Source organism: Bidens hawaiensis, unplaced genomic scaffold, assembly GCF_021521415.1.
Source record: "Bidens hawaiensis isolate Kalapana, Puna unplaced genomic scaffold, B.hawaiensis_p1.1 tig00023205_1, whole genome shotgun sequence".
Taxonomy (NCBI): Eukaryota; Viridiplantae; Streptophyta; class Magnoliopsida; order Asterales; family Asteraceae; genus Bidens; species Bidens hawaiensis.
Genome location: NW_027493634.1, coordinates 20,485 through 26,807, shown reverse-complemented (window position 1 = coordinate 26,807; position 6,323 = coordinate 20,485). Strand labels below are relative to the sequence as shown.

General features: G+C 32.6%; 1 pseudogene; it reads left to right on the top strand.

Moving 5' to 3' along the window:
• Positions 1-2,241: 2,241 nt before the first annotated feature.
• LOC143567047 (transcription factor IBH1-like 1 pseudogene) lies at positions 2,242-3,237 on the top strand (annotated as a pseudogene).
• Positions 3,238-6,323: the final 3,086 nt, after the last annotated feature.

The following is a 6,323-nucleotide window of genomic DNA, read 5'->3' as shown; positions in this document are numbered from 1 at the left end:
ATGACTATGATTTATTCTTAGTCTTCCTAGGAAACTATCTCTTTTTATTTTAACCTACCTATATATATATATATATATAGAAAAGGGTTCAAATAAGAATAAGTAGTTTCCTAGGAATGGTAAGAATCAACAAATTTGTGACATTTGGCATTCCAAATGATGGTGAAAGAACAATTATAGGAAACTATGTCGGTTATTGGTGATTTTAAATCTCAATCATTGATTAATATGATCCAGTGAATATGATTTATTCTTAGTCTTTCTAGGAAACTACTTATTTTTAGGATAACTCTCCCCTATATATATATATATATATATATATATATATATATATTAAGATGACAAATGAGAAAGGCATGTTGGTTTTTAAAGATATTAAGTCCACGCAAAATTATTTAGAACAACTAAAGATTTACAATCTAAATTGATTGAAAATATGGTGATTTATGACGTGCCTAACTCAGAAACACATGAACATGGCAATTCATTTCTTGATGTCACAACACATTATTGTCGTGAGAATATATTTTAATAGTGTAAAGAAATACTTGTGACATATCTTGTTTTTTTAAGAATAGTCTATAACATTCCCAATCAAGAAAAACGATATTATTTTCATTACTTTGACGTACAGGGAATTAAACTGGAGTACATTTTACATCCCATCTTTAATAGTTAAATACTTTTTGTTTCTAATTAATGAAAGAAATATGTATTATCTGTTAATCTATAAATTCGATTATCCGTTTTCCAAATTGTGTGTTAAAATATTTCTAATTCATCTCACTACTAATGTCTTATAATTAAAAATCAAATTATTACATTTTGGTGGTTCAATTTAAATATATTAGTTTAATTAGTTCATCTTATACATGTAATGAAATTGTATATCAACTTTGATATTTTTTTTATCCCTAAAAACTACTAGAAACTTAGGTATTTACGGACACAATTTCAGATACAAATAGTCATTTTAATTGTAAATAAAGCTGCCAGTTATCTTGGTCTCTGATAACGGAAAAGAACTATGGACATGCTCTATATGCCTGACTCGAGTAGACTAAACGGATTGGTGTGAAGAAAGCATCTGGGAAGGAAATTTTGGTCTGCATCACAGGGAGAGATGGTGTTCCCGCCCTACTAATTGAATTCTTCCTTTTTTACTTCGTCTGTTTTCCCAGCCTGCTACACTATGCTGATCATCCCTAGTCTTTCTCTTTCAGTTTGTCTATGTAGCTGATCATCTTGATCCTTAAATTCTAGAAAAACCCACTCCTTCCACCCTTGGGCCGTTCAAAGGAATGCTAAAATTTGAATATATATCTTCCATCTTCTATGTTTTATATCTAATAAAAAAAATAATGGACATACTTCAATTTGTAGACAACTTAAAAATTGGTTTTTACACCTCTTTCCTCCTCTAAAATAGTGGGGGGTCACTTATCAATTTGTGATAAAATTTGGATATAATTTCTCTCTTCTCTCTTACTAAATAGTTATGATTATATTTTATTATTTAATAAATAATATTCTACTAATTATATTATACGCGGAAGATCATTAATGTAACTTATATGTTTATTTTCTAATTGTTTTCTGTATTGTAGCAAATGAAGGTCAATGGTTATTCACACACCCTTTTTATTATTCACATACCCTTTTAACACACATTTTATATATTATATATATTATCTGTAAAGAGAAAGAGGGTGTATGAATAACATATATAAGATGAAGTAGTTATTATAACCTTTTAGGGTTTTGATGGGGAAGTAGGCCATGGACGCCCATGTGAATCCATGTGCGTTGTCTTTCTCTAATGGCCCCCCACCCTTTAATAATTTGTTATAAATAAGTAATGCTTACATTTCAACTTCATTCTCATTTTTCAGCACCTTAATTGTTTGATCCCTGAAACTTGAGCATCTCTGAAACTGCAAACAACTTCATTATTACCATATTCAAACAAAGGTAATCATTGGTCTAGCTATTGCTTATTTTGTTTCCAAATGTTCATATGTTATTGATTCTACGTGAGTTGAATATATTTCTGTATATATCGATTCAAATCTTCCTTCTTTCATACTACGTTGCATATTTAATTCAAAATTGATAGTATTCGTCACCTTGTTGAGATTTGAACAATTCAGGGTTTTGCATATATTAATCAATGATTCACCTCACTAAATACACAGGTGTTAACGAATCATAAGATTACAAGAGTCTGATAAAATGTTAATAACTAGATATGAAATAATGATAATGATTGAATTGGTTTTGTTCATTGTTTTGATTAAGTGTTGAAATTCTAGGTTAAATATGCACACTTCAAGCATGCAAAAGAAAGAATTTCTGAAAAAATGGATAAAGGGTCTCCAAATATGTTGTTCTTCAAAGAATAAAATGGATGTCACGGAGAGAAAGAAGAAAATAAAGCTATCTGCTGACATTGCAATGGCTTCTGTTAAAAAACCAGCAACTTCTTGGAGCCATGCACTAATTTCCAAGGCAAAGAGAAACAAAAAAGACGCGGTTCTTGTACACAAATTATTAGGCTCCGAATCGCAGTTGACGCTACAAAAGAGTACAAATAGGATTATTAGTGTCCATAAAAGAATCCAGTGCAAGAAAATCTTGAAAAGGAGTTGCTGCAGCACTGGTAAAAGATTGGTGAAGAAGAGGACTAAAGTTCTTAAAAGACTGATACCTGGTGGAGAGAACATGAATGATATTTTACTCATCAATGAAGCAATGGACTATATTCTTTCACTTAAAGTACAAGTTGATGTGATAAGGAGTGTTGTGTCTGCAGCTGAGGTTTTGAGTGGTGATGATAATAAATTGCTGAAATTGATAGATTAATAAAGAAAATATAGAGCTTGATAAAGAATTATGTACAGGTAATATTGCTGCTAGCACCTTTAGTAATTTATTTCCTTCTGTTTTGTATTAGTATGCTTCAGCTCGTCCATCATGTTAAAGTAAATAAAACTGTATTCATCTGAATCAAGCGGACTTCAAATCGGCTCATTTTGATAGCTCGATGAGTATTTATCATGCGAGATTGAGTCAGCTTGATGAACTCGATTCGAGGACTTGAAAGTCATGACATACTCATTGTGAACTGTGTGAATTTTGTTAGTTTATACAAGCTTGAATAGTTTGATAGTTTGATCCATTTGAGTCTCAGTTGCATGCAGTTCTATATAAGTAATTATGAACTCCAGCACAATTTATCTATGTTTTAAGCGTGCTTTTTGAACCCCAAGTCAGTATGGTTCAGCTTCAGCAGTATTAGATACAAAGAAATGAGATAAACGTTAGAGGTAGTGTTATGTTAATGAGCTAAGTACATAACCTAGCTATTCTCTATACAAACCCCAGTAACACTTACCAATACAATTTACACAAATATATTTAAGAGTTTAACTACATATCTAATAACTTACATATTACATGGCTTTTAAAAGTCTAATAGTTAAGAGCATCCACAATCTCGCACAAGAGAAGATGCCACCGAATCAAGGGATTGAGGAGACACCTTTGTGAGAAAGAACTCAAACGAGTGGGAAGAGCGGAAAGAGGGGTGCAGGAGTTTTTGTTTTCTTTTTTTTTTTTGCAATCCGGGTAAAAACCATGTAGCAAACCCTTGTAACAAGAGAGGAAATGAGAAGAACTCTAGCTAATTTATGAGTGTATCAAACCCTTAACAATCGTGTCTCCAAAACTTTGTCTTCAGTTTTCATGATCATAATGAAATTTATATTTAAAATTAAATGTTCCTAGGTATTGATCACACCATGGTTTTATGTATGCTACATGTACCCGTGATCTGTTGTACTTAAGAACATTATAAACCCTGGACCTGAAAGATACAAATTTGCGAACCAAATGGTAACATTTTGGGTTTACACAAGGTTAAATCGATCACACATGGCTAGGATTAGTCGATATACACGATATGCGATATATATCTCCCAGAATTAGGAGATTTGTAATTTGAATATGCAATCCCGTCCATAACATCTAGCAGTGCAGTAGAATCAAAAAGCACATTTGAATGAGATAGATTTGATTAAAACCATTTCATAAATTCAATTCTAGAGCAAGTGGCGTTTAATATACTCGTCAAGTTTCAGCTTTTGATGTAAAGGAGTATGTGGTTAGTTACAACACAAATTCCGTAGCCTATTCTATCCATTATTCATCTTTATCTTGTTTAGAATTAGTATTTGATTCCACTTAGTTTTCTCTTATATTTGAAAAGCAAATCATCGATCAATAAAAGATTAACTCAATTTCATAAAAGTATTGTTACCATAATTTTCTTATGATGAATGCTAGTCAGCTCTTGCTTGGGCAGTTTAGCCCATGCTAGAATTTATTGTTTATGCTATTATAAGACAACTTTGAGCATTCGTGAGCTTAGGCGTCTTTTTATGTTGAATGTTTTTTTCTTTTCTTTGACTTGGACGGTAATCTTAATTAGAACTAATGAAAGTTGACATGTATAAAGTTAACTTCTAATATGATAATCTATGGTAACTAAGACACTAATGATTAAATAGAATCATATGGTTTACCCGAATGGAATTTTAGACCATGTTTAGAAGTTGGTTGTGCAAACTAGTGAAACAAAACTTCATGGAAATGTAAATTGCTAGTACCTAGTTGATAAATTAATAAAAACATCGCCTTTTAGTACCTAGTTAATAAATCAATAAAAACATCGTCTTTGGTCTGGTAATGAATTAGCCCAATCACGTACAACATGTGAACCACACTATATATATTTGTGGGTTCTTTATGATTCTTACGCTTTTTAATTAATCTTGCAATTGTCGTAGACGCTTCTTGGGTGCCACGTTTGCCTTACAATATGTTTATCTTAAACTCGATTTGCCTTGGGACAATATGAATATTTTAAACTTGATTTCCCTTGGAATACGTTTTCCCAGACAATATGGCGCTCCAATAATAACTTGTATTGTTTAGTACAAACATTTTAGGTTTGGTCTATAAACATTGTAGGATTTCACTACTGTATTTGAGTTTTGAGAAAGTTTCTTAATAACAATAACGTTTTGGATGTTTGCCAACAATTCGTTTTACTAATTTAGTTCTTGAGATTCACTCCCTCTCAAGTTTACTTTAGTCATTAGAACTAAGGTAGTCACCCTTGTTTTATAGTTATATAAACATGAAATTGTCCTTCATTTAACCATATCAAACACATAATTAAATTGAATTAAATGTTGGGGAATTTCGGATTTGTGATTATGATTATTTAAGAGTCGTGTAGCACATTTTGATTGCAACAATTTGGTGGTTCACCAAATAAGACAATCAGATAAACTCGGATGAGAAGAGAACTTCGTATGTTATTTAATTTTGCAATGAAAAGGAACCAACGAATGGACCAGGATTGAATAGTTGTTCTTCGAATATTAGGGTTCAAAAACTGCCATAGAGAATATTTTTTGTTTTTGAATTCCCTAATTGTCTTAGAATCCACACATTTTAGACATACGATTTTAATGTGGCACATCAAAACCACCCATGGTTGTTGCCCCATGACCTATTACTAGGGGCGCTGCTCCCTTGGAACCCCAGTTCATTAGGGGTTTCACCCCTAATATCATAATAAACTAAAACAACTGTACACTCTGCAGCTCCTAACTTGTTTAATGTATATTATGATTTATATCGGTTATTAAGTCAATTCATTTACACTAAAATATTCAACGTTAAATGTTCTTAACACGATTTAAACCTTTTAGAAAACATTTACAAATTGTTTAAACAATTTAACCTTATGTTTCAAGTGTTGTTTGTTGTCCATAAGCAGAAACTGCCATCTGCAACACCTGCGTTATTGGCATGAACATCCAAGAGTCATATGTGTTATGCTGATGAACCCCATTTAACAACAATTGTGTTGTGAGTAGGAATGTCATTAACCAAGCCGGCAACATTAGCCGTTAGACCATGCGTAGTCAAAACTAGGCATACCCGGATATTTTGCGTCATGTGGTGCCTAATAAGCTTTTGAGCATTTTACAAAAAGTGGATGTAGTGGGAAAAAACCCCAAAAACGCCTCTCTCTCCTCCCCCTCTCTACCTCTCTCTCACAAACCCCTCACAATTCGTGTCGTCCTAGAGTTATGTAGGAAATGCTTGATCAAAATGCCAAACCCAAAACGCTAGGGGGCGGTGTTCCCCGGCGTTTTGGTCTCAAAACTCTTCAAAACGCCATCGACTACAGACAACCTTATGGGTGATAGTTGATCGAGCCACATACCGAACACAATTAGCACCGACAC